Consider the following 11,862-nt stretch of genomic DNA (forward strand, 5'->3'; position numbering starts at 1 on the left):
GTTTTCAGATTTCTGAAAAGCAACACTGAAATCTGTACCAAATGCCTTCAGAGTTCTGAAGAAAAACAACTTCCAACACAGAATTCAGTACCCAGGCAATACCTGTTATGAGTAAGAATACACTGAAAATATTTTCAAATCAATCAGTTCTTAAGCTATTAGCCTCCCACACATATCCTTCATTGAAAGTTATGAGGAGATATTTTTCCCCAAAATGAAGAAATAAATTAGGAAAGAATACTTTATGGGACAAAAGAAATAAAGCAACACAAGAGAGAAGCAAGGAGAACCAGGAGGATGAGGGGGAAGAGGGATCCCAGTGTAACTGCTATGCGCCAGCTGTAGAGAGTAATCAATCCAGATGGAAGCAAGTTCCAAAATTTGTGGCCAGGAACAGTGCAGGGCCCCATATTTACAGCCAGTTTTTCCTCCAGAGTGAAGTGTTAAGCATACTAAAATTAAAGGAACGATCACTTTTATTGGTGGCATCCATCATGGTGACAGTGTATGGCTAAGACTAAATGACAAGACAATAAAGAAATATGTTCCAATCAGAACGCTTACATCAAAGCCTGTTGTCTTTGTTTTAATCAATGTCCTGGCAAGAGCTATCTCTTTTCTACAAACTTCAATGTAAAAGAAAGCACAGATCTGCCTAAAAAGGAATGTTCCTATTCAGAGTTGCTTATATATACATGGAATATTTCTGAAGGATTCTTTGTAAGCCGGTAGCAATATTTGCCTCCAGGAAAAGGAACTGGGTGGTTAGAGGGAAGAAGCTGATTAAAGACTTACTTTTTGTAATTTACTCCCTTGATCTTTTCAAAGATTATTATATGTTCTTTTCTGGGTCAGGAAGATCCCCTGGAGAGGGGAATGGCTACCCACTCCAGTATTCTTGCCTGGAGAGTTCCATGGACAGAGGAACCTGGCAGGCTACAGTCCATGGGGTCACAAAGAGTCAGACATGACTGAGCGACTAACACTTTCACTTTCTTTCTTTCAATATGTTCTTGTATTATATTATACAATGATTAAACGATTTAAATATATCTCCCACTAATTATTATAAATACATATACTTTTGATTCAGTGATTTACTTGTGGGAATTTATCCAATAAACAAACCTAAATAAGTATGACATGGGTAGGAGATTATTCATTGAAACAGTGCTAGTAATACCAAAAGCTGGCAACAATATTCATAACCATTAGTAAGGCAACATGGAAATAAATGAACACATTACATGAATATAAGTAATCTCAATGAATGTCAGTGAATTAAAAGAATTTAACCTTAATTTCCAACAAACATATGACAAGAAGTTCAATGACAGTCTAATTGGGGAAACACAGAGTAAACATCAGTGGAAAATATTTCTACTCATTAGATAAACAAGCTGTGATAATGTCATGTGCTTGGTTATGATGTAGGGAAATAGAAACTCTCAGTGATTGGCCAATCTTTTATTAGAATCTATACACTTCCATGTGTCCAACCCAGGATGTCTGTTAGTCTTTAACGTGGGTTGTCAGAAAGGCCCGTTCATCCTCCCATTTACCCCCCAGAAACCATCCAGTATTCACTCTTCCAAGAAACCCCTCTGGTAGATACCAGTGCCTTTCTCACTGTTTGCACCCATCATCTACGTTTACAGCCCAGAATCCTTATCCCTGTTTCCCAGTCTATTTTCTTCATCCTCTCATATGGAATCTCTGCATTTCTCTCATCTACTTCATTAGTGAAATCTGCTGTATTGAATTCACTGAGGTTTGAGTTTTAATCTATTCAGTTTCAGTGCTTGCTCTGTCCCTTGGATTCTGCACTTCATGCTCACTACTTATTACTATAAGTGACAGTAGAGTGGGCAGACAACATGGTTTTGGGGAAAGAAGGCAGAGATTTAACATTTATTGAACATTAATTAAATACCCACAATTCTATAAAAGGTGTATCTTATTTTTAAATGAGGGCACTATTATTTTCCTCATTTTACTCATGAGGAAACAAGTCTTGATTTTTTTTTCCTTTTTCTTTTCTTAAAGTTGTGTGTGTGGTTGTGTTTAACTGTGTGTGAGGAGACACAGAGACGGTATTTAAAAAACAGTAAAGCACTTTTGTAGTTAGACATGCTCTACATAAGGCTTCTCAGGAGGCAGTAGTGATAAAGAACCTACCTTCCAAGGCAGGGAAAATAAGAGACGTGGGTTCAATCCCTGGGTTGGCAAGATCCCCTGGAGGAAGGCATGGCAACCCATCCCAGTATTCTCGCCTAGAGAATCCCATGGCACAACTAAGCAACTTAGCACACACGCATGATCTACATAACCTGACCCTCACCCCCACGCCTTTCACCCCCATGACCCTTCCTCTTACTGCTCTTCCCACCCTAGATTCACCCAGCAGCCCTGGCCCTCGCGTTTCCTCACGCATTCCAGACATGCAGATATCCTCAGGACCTTCACACTTGCTGCTTCCACTACTTGGAAAACCTTTCCCCACAGTGTCTCACCTCTTCACCTGTTTCAGGTCTTTGCTCTAACCTCTCCTCAGTGATAACCACTCAACTTAAAATTGTAACCCCCCGTCACAGTCCTCCCTACCGCTCTTGCCTTATTTTTCTTTTTCTTCATTGCACTTACCACCATTTGGTTAGACAAAATACTTCATTAATTTGTGCCTTGCCCACCAAAATGTAAATTCTATAGTTGCTTCCTATGTCTAGATCATTTCCTAGCAAATAACAGATACGCAGTTAATATATGCCAAATGAAATGAAAGAATAAAGTTTAGGAAAATTTAAGTCAAAGTTATTCAAATTTTTTAGCTACAGGAGAAGGTGCCTCTGGTATTCCCAAGAATATTTTCAATCACCAATAGCAGAATCGACCACACAAAATTTCTCCAACTCATGTGGATCTATAGTGCTCTTTTCATGGAGTAGGTTGTAAGGACTTGCATTTAAACGGGGATAGATTTGTAAGAGCAGGTTTTGATGCAAAGTTAAAGGGGGAGGCACATTAGAATGTAATGTGTCTGAAGTGAAGTGGGGAAAAGCAATTCATTCACTTACCTGTTCAGAAAATATCTACATGTGCACCTGCTGGACCTTGAACCCTTCCAGGCAATGAGGACAAGGCAGAGATCAAAACCAGCAGAAGTCCCAGCTCTCTCAGAGCTTATGCCCTCTTTTGACCTTTTTGACTTTGCTGACTGCTTTTAATCCTATAAAACCACAGAGAAAATGTTCCATGCCGGTGTTATGCTCCTTTGAAGACTCTCTCTTCTGAAAATACAAATACCATTTGATATCACTTCTATGTGGAATCTGAAATATGACACAAATGAACATACCTGTGAATCAGAAACAGACACACAGACACAGAAAACAGACTTGTGGTTGCCAAGGAAGAGGGGCTTGCGAGAGGGATGGAGTGCAAGAGGCTGGGGCTAGCAGATGCAAACTGGTAGATAAACAGTGGACAGACAAGGTCCTACTGTACAGCACAGGGAACCAGGTTCAATATCCTATGATAAACCATAGTGGAAAGAATATTTTAAAAATAATGTATATATGTGTATATATATATATATATAGCTGAATCACTTTGCTGTACAGCATGGCTAACACAACATCGTAAATCAAGTATACTTGTTTTTTTAAAAGATGTTTCTTTATGACTAGAATATACAAAATTATAATTAATCCCTGGATAAAGATGCCACATGCATATTTGTGAAGCAACATGAACTATGGATTTCTCAGTTCCTCTGATTTCATCCCATCAGGATCTGTACTATAATCAATATCTCACCGTCTAGAAGATATGACTGAGGAATCCCAGAGGACCACCGTCAACAGAATTTTACTCTTTTATCAAATCTTCCTTTTCAGCATGGAAGATGATCATAAGGCAGAAAAACAGGACTGGCTAGAATACTAATTGGCAGGATGTTGCTTTATCATATCCAGTGGCCAATAAATATAAGCAAATAAATAATTTTATCCTTAAAAAGGTCTTGCCTTCCTGATAAACAGAACAGGGCAACAGGGTATTGTTCAGTGAGTTATTGTGCCTAAAATTTCACTCTGAAAATTACTTGTCATAGCAACAGGCAAGCGTCACCCCTGAAGCCAGCAGCCTGAAGCAGATAGATTGTTTCAATTATCTAATTTTCACAATGAATGAACCCTGCTTATAGGAAATCCATAGGTGGTTGGCAGTGGCAAATGGTGGCTGTGACATGTTGGGAGGCAGTAGATTTATATTCTCTCTCAAAATACAGAGCAGAACTGTAATTTTCTGTAAACATTCATAGGAGTAAAAGGAGGAAGAGCAGGGAGAAGGGAAGAACTCACTATAACTTGCCCTTTTGTCTTAGTTCCTGGGATGAACCTTTTCTTTCCAAATTGTCCTTTCTCTCTCTCTCTGGCTAGTTCAGACAGTGCTGCATGCAGGCATTAAGCCTTTTGTGGTCTATTATCTAACTGCACCACTCTCTTCCCACTGTGCCTCTTAGACTGCTCTGGAGGTGTTGGACAGAAAGTCAGAAAATGTCCCTAAGAACTCCTTGGCTTCAGTGGAAAGTACTATTTCACTAAGTAAATTTCTGTCCCACCCAGACAGATGGTCTTGTGAAAGTCATTCGTTGTGTCTGACTCTTTGCGACCCCATGGACTGTAGCCCGCCAGGTTCCTCTGTCAACGGGATTCTCCAGGCCAGAATACTGGAGTGGGTAGCCATTCCCCTCTCCAGAGGATCTTCCTAATCCAGGGATCGAACCCAGTTCTCCCTCATTGCAGGCAGATTCTTTACTGTCTCAGCCACCAGGGAAGCCCAAGAATACCAGAGTCGGTAGCCTATACCTTCTCCAGTGGAACTTCCTGACCCAGGAACCAAACCAGGGTCTCGTGCATTGCAGGAGGATTATTTACCAGATGAGTTACAAGCAAAGCCACAGCTGACCTTGGTTTTGATTAAACCAGGGAGAAGGTTGCCTTGTGATTGGTGTATTCTTGTCCCCCAACTCACCGCTAGGGAATGCTACTCACTAGTATGGTCCATTTTTGTTCTTTCTGACCCTGCCTATCCCAAACACAGCTAATATGATTATAGGCTAGCCTCTCTTTTTCTCCATATCTTCATCTCCATCCCCAACCTCTACATATCTTATTTGTGACTTTTTAGGGAAAACATTTTAAACCAAGATGGCTACCAAAAATTTTGATTTTCCCAAAGTAATGGATCTTTATGGTGTAATATTAGGCACCAAGAGTATTTTTGTGTTGTGCTGATATTGGACTTTTGTCTTTGGTAGCCGGTGAGGGTAAAGCACAAAGCCATGTCTTCGGTCACACTGTGTGCAGTCCACCTTTCCAATCACAAATGGTTCTTAGTACGACTCTCATGCCTGAAGAAAACTGCCACACATCCATCCTATACTTCCATTTATATTCTCAATGCCATCAGAGGTTGACCAGAGAAAAAAACAATCCCATCTGCTGCACCATTATTTCCCCCAAAAAATCACATTTCCTTTTCCATGCAATTTTTTTTAAAAAGAAGAATTTTGTTTCATTGTCATATCTTTTGGGGTGGTACTGATATTGTTTGAGTTGGTTTGTTTTCATAGGGCTTGCTGACTCCCCAAAATGAACAGGAACTTATATATTCAGTTATACATCAGTTTGAGAGACTGTTTGGACAAAGTTCAGTTTACAAAGCTAAACTCAGAAATGATTTTCCTTTTAATTCCGTGGAAGAACATATAAGAAAAAGGTTTGCAAAGCCCATTAGCCAGTGTACACCGTAACATCTTCAGAAAATCTAGAGCCATATTTTCTACCCACAGGCTCTGGTGACAGATAAGAGAAGCTGTAATTATCAATGTTTTAAGTTCCAGCCTTGTGAGAATTTCTGATCAGTCTCCTCCTTTCAATCTTTGTTCAAAGAACATCTGTCTTCAGTTCAATAGTTTAAACTCTAAATGACCAAATCAGTAAATGTTTATTTTATAAATTGGCAAAGGGAAAGGCAGAAGCAGGCTCAACCTTTCACTAATATTTTGTTTACTGTGATAGAAAATGCCACCAGATAAATTAGAGTCAGGAAGCTTTTTCCTAACAGGCACATAACATTTACTAATGAGAGGCTGAGGACTGTTTTGTTCAAAAAAATGAAAAGGGGATTGAAGTAGCATTCTTGAACGTGCTGTGTCATTGCCCTTTCCCTCACGATAAATTAAGATGAATTCTTTGCCACAAAAGCAGTATATCTGGTGGTGTAGGTATTAAACATACTGCAATATTTTCAAGATACCTCAGGAATAAATAAATGGAGCCAGGCTCTTGCAGAGGGTCAGATTCAAGTGAGAAGTGCAGAGAGTCAAGGGTAAGACAATTTAAATTTTCACAAAATTTGGAATGAGAACTCCGAAAAAAGAACTTCTTTGACTCCTAGCAAGGGGTAGGGGTAAGAGGAATGTTAGATGAATGCCTAATTGGAATATAACAGAGGTTTGTCAAGAGAGCACACTAATCATAGAAAACATTCTTTTCCAACAACACAAGAGAAAACTACATGGACATCACTAAATAGTCAACACCAAAATCAGATTGATTATATTCTTTGCAGTCAAACATGGAGAAGCTGTATACAGTCAGTAAAAATAAGACCTGGAGCTGACTGTGGCTCTGATCATCAGCTCCTTATTGCAAAATTCAGGCTTAAATCGAAGAAAGAAGGGAAAACCACTAGGCGATTCAAGTATGACCTAAATCAAATCCCTCATGATTATACAGTGGAGGTAACAAATAGATTCAAGGGATTAGATCTGGTAGATAGAGTGCCTGAAGAACTATAGATAGAGGTTCATAACATTGTACAGGAGGCAGTGATCAAAACCATCCCAAAGAAAAAGAATTGCGAGAAGGTAAAGTGATTGTCTGAGGAGGCTTTACAAATAGCTGAGAAAAGAGAAGTGAAAGGCTAAAGGGAAAGATATCCAACTGAATGCAGTGTTCCAGAGAATAGCAAGGAGAGATAAGAAGGCCTTCTTCAATGACCAATGCATATGCCTCACACTTCTATTTATAATTTCATCCCCAAAGTGTATCATTTACAATCTTAAGCTTTATGACTTTGAGGAATCCCAAAAGCTTGACTTCCTGTAAATTGCAACAACCAGAATGTTTTCAATGGAGATTTCTTTATAAATATTTGTACTAGGACTTCCTGCTCACATAAGCCAAGATAAGAAGTTGAGTGAGGCTTAGGTTGACTCTCATGGTGCTATAGAATTACAAATACTCCTCAGGGAGATCTGTCAAGAGGCTGCAACTTAAAAATATAAGGATTTTGAAAACAAGCTTTGAGCAAGGGCTCAAAACACTGCCAAAGAGGTTGGAACAATCAAGAAACATATTTTGATCAAGTGGTATTATGTCAGGTTCCAAGGGTTCAGCTTGGATCAGGAGAGGGAGCAGATGCCAACAGGGCTGGTATGGGCAGTATGCCCACCAAGACCAACATGGTGAAGCCAGTTAATACAAGAATCAGGCAAGGCTGTGCCCACTGATGTGAGGGTTGAAACCAGGCATCCTATATAGTGGTTTTTAACATGAAAGCAAGTCAACTTGACAATGGCACAAGAAACCAATTTTTTTAAATTTATTTTTAATTGGCGGATAATTGCTTTACAATGTTGTGTTGGTTTCTGCAATACATCAACATGAATCAGCAATAGGTATACACATGTTCCCTACCACATGAACCTCCCTCCCATCTCCCCCACCCCATTCCACCCCTCCAGGATGTCACAGAGCACCAGGTCTGAGCTCCCTGCATCATACAGTAAATTCCCACTGACTATTTTACATATGGTAATGTATGTTTCAATGCTACTCAATGTCTCAATTTATCCCATCTTCTCCTTCCCCCGCTGTCTATTCTCTTTATCTACATCTCAATTGCTGCCTTGCAAATAGGTTCATCAGTACCATCTTTCTAGATCCTATATATATGAATTAATAGACGATATTTGACTTTCTCTTTCTGGCTTACTTCATTCTGTATAATAAGCTCTAGGTTCATCCGCCTCATAAGAACTGACTCAAATGTGTACCTTTTTTAAGGCTTAATAACGTTCCATTGTATATATGTACCATAACTTATTTATCCATTCATCTAGGCTTGCCTCCGTGTCCAGGTGATTGTAAATAGCATTCAATGAACATTGGGGTACATGTGTCTTTTTCAATTATGGAAGAAACCAATTTTTTATTCATTCAATAAATAGTAATTCTTATGTGTCAGGCACTGTTAAGTGCTAAGAATATAAAACAGACTTGATCCCTGCTTAACTGAGTTTATAAATCAGTGGGAAGAAAGACAGATATAGATATAATGACATATATAAAATACACACTAACAGCCTCAGGCTTAAGTTCTATGAAAGGAAAATATAAGAAACAGCATGAGAATATTTTTTTCATTGATCTATATAGTTGATACACAATATTGTGTGTTTTAGGTGTACTCCATAGTGATCTGACATTTACATAGATGATGAATGATCACCAGGGAAGTCTAGTAAACATCTGGCTCCATACAAACTTATTACTTCATTGTTGACCATATTCCTTCTGCTGCATATTGCATCCCATGACTTAATTTGTTACTGAAGGTATGTATCTTTGGATCCCTTCCTCCTGTTTCACCCACACTCATCCCCTGCCCCTCTGCTGCTGCTAAGTTGCTTCAGTCGTGTCCGACTCTGTGCAACCCCATAGACAGCAGCCCACCAGGCTCCGCCATCCCTGGGATTCTCCAGGCAAGAACACTGGAGTGGGTTGCCATTGCCCTCTCCAGTACATGAAAGTGAAAAGTGAGAGTGAACTCGCTCAGTCGTGTCCGACTCTCAGCAACACCATGGACTGCAGCCCACCAGGCTCCTCCATCCTTGGGATTTTCCAGGCAAGAGTACTAGAGTGGGGTGCCATTGCCTTCTCCACTCTAGAAACCACCTACTTATTTCATGTCTGTTTTCATTTGTTTTATTTGCTTTGTTTTGTTTTTGATTTCACATACAGGTGGGATCTATGGTATTTGCCTTTCTCTGTCTGACTTATTTAGCTAATACCTTGTAGATCCATCCATGTTGTTACAAATGGGAAGATTTCATTGCTTGCGGCTGAATAATGTTCCATTGTGTATATACACCACATCTTCTTAATCCATTAATCTGTTGATAAAGACTTGTATTCCTTTCATATCTTGGCTATTGTAAGTAATGTTGCAATGAACACTGAGATGAATATATCTTTTCTAATTAGTGCTTTGGCTTCTTTTTAGGCAAATACTCAGAAATGAAATTGCTGGATCATATGGTATTTCTTTGAGAAACCTGCATATTGTGCATATTCTGGTAGGCATGCCTGGTCCCTAGGTTCTAGTTGGCTGCCAGGCCTTGCCTTGCGTGATAAGCACAGGCCTGCTGTAAGTGGCATAAGCTTTTCATATGGTTGGCTGTGTGGCCTAGGGAGGTGTGGCAGCTGCTGCCAATCTACTGGTGGGTGGACCCAGACCCTTCATGACTCGAGGCACAGTACTGGTGATAAAGTAAGCCACTGGCACTAATAGACGAGAATATGTGCCAAGTCGTATCAGTCATGTCCAACTCTGTGTGACCCCTTGGATAGTCTGCCAAGCTCTTCTATCCTCAGGATTTTCCAGGCAAGAATACTGGAGTGGGTTGCCACTTCCTACTCCAGGGGATCTTCTTGACCCAGGGATCGAACCTATGTTTTTCATGTCTTCTGCATTGGCACATGGATTCTTTACTACTGAGCCACCAAGGTGGATTCCAAAATGGGGCTTCCCAGTGTCACCATGGCAGAACGGGCTTCCAAAAATGCCTGCTGCTAATGTTTCCATTTCCAGTTTCCTCCTGCCTCTTAGGAGGCTCGCTAAGTTCAGAAAGTGGGTCTGATCCAGGTTCCTTTGACACTACTGCCTCTTTGCTGGGACTCAAAGCACATGAGATTCTGCACACACTCTTTAAGAGCAGGCTGTCTATTTCCTGTAGCTCTCCTCAATGTAAGCCCTGCTGGTTTTCAAAGCCAGACATCCTGAGGTCTAAGTTTCTTTTTCAGAACCCTGGGAGCCCAATTTGGAGCTTAGACCCTCTGCTGCTTGGGGATGACCTCTGTGATAGCGATTATCACTTGGGGGTCATTTGGGGGTCACCTACTTCCATTTGGGGGTCACCTACTCCTGGGGTGTGGGTCCTGACTATACGACGTCTTTACCCTCCTACCCATCTTGTCGCAATTCCTTCTTCATATCCTTAGTTGTGGAAAATATTCTCTGCTAGTCTTCAGATTGTCCTCATAGGCAGTTGCTCTGTAAACAGTTGTCATGTTGACATGCCTGTGGGAGAAGAATAATTCTGGGCCTTCCTGCTCTGCCATCTTGGCCACTTCCCCTATAAGGACTGACATTTATTTTACAGTCAGAGAAGACTTTCTGAGGAACCAACTTTGAAATGAGACTTGATGGATTTGTAGAGGTGAAACTGACAAAGTGAGGGAAGCAGAGAGTGCAGAGGTGAGAAGGTGTGAGAAGTTCTGTGAAGGGGTGAGAACTCTGGGTGCAGGGACTTGACAGAAGTCCAGCCCCACCAGGGCACAGGAAGGAGGTGAGAGCAACAGACATGAGACCAGGGACCTGTAGGACCAGTCAACTGGGGTAGAGTTTTGGAATTATGCCAAGTGGAACTGTAAACCTTTGAAAGTTTTCAACCAGAGGAGTAAATTGTCCAGATTGGCTTTTGTTTAAGAAGCTCACCTAGGGAATTCCCTGGTGGCCCAGTGGCTAAGACTCCATGCTCCCTATGCAGGGGGTTCAGGTTTGATCTCTGGTCAGGGGACTAGATCCCACATGCGGCAATTAAGAGTTCGAATGCCACAACTAAAGATTCTGCATACCACAACGAAGATGGAAGATCCCACATGCTGCAACTAAGACCTAGCACAGCTAAACAGATAAATATTAGGCAAAAAAAAAAAAAAGCAGCAGCTCACCTTGGCTTGCTAAATTGGAGCAGGTTGGGAGTGGAAGCAAAAGGAATAGTTAGGAGGTTTCTGCAATGGTCAGACGAGAGCTGACCATGGCTTAGACTGTGGAAGGGCAGTGGAGACAGAGAGAAACCAGAAGGAGCTCTTTTTTAGCTATCCTCTGCCTGGCAGATACATGAGGCCCACCCAACCCTCTTCCTTATGTGCCTATTCCAGTTGCTGTCACCAGTTCGGTCTAACATGGGTCCATCAATATCAGAGAAAAGATCTCAAGACCACCTAGCAGTTACCTGGCTTGGTTAGTAATCCTCAGAAAGGAGAGATTTTTCACAACCAAGATTCACATGAAAACTCGATTCTGCTTAGGTTAAAAGACTACTTCTGGTGAGCAAAGCAAAAGCATTGCCTGCTGCTAATTACTTTGCATTCGTTTTGGCAGGACATACCTGAAATGCTAGCGCCAAACACACTGGAACTGACCTAACCACAGGAAAAGCAATACTGCTTAGTTGAAAATCTGCAAGAAACTCGTGATTTATTATTGATGTCACCATGGGCACTGGAGGCTTTGATATGGATGCTGGCGATACCTGGCGTGCTTTCAAGCAGGCACAACAATCTCACACTCTTTCCCCCCTGCCCGAGAGCGTTTAATTCAAGGGGAAAGAAGCTTTTTCAGCAGTTTGCCCTTCAGACCAGTTTTGAGTGCAGAAACCAAATAATTTCAAAGGGGATGTGGAATTTGCTCTCAGCACAATTTGAAAAACCACAAGGTTTAGTAGAA

The sequence above is a fragment of the Bos grunniens genome, chromosome 2, assembly GCF_055505025.1.
Source record: "Bos grunniens cultivar Pamir isolate PY7600 chromosome 2, Bosgru_T2T1.0, whole genome shotgun sequence".
Classification (NCBI taxonomy): Eukaryota; Metazoa; Chordata; class Mammalia; order Artiodactyla; family Bovidae; genus Bos; species Bos grunniens.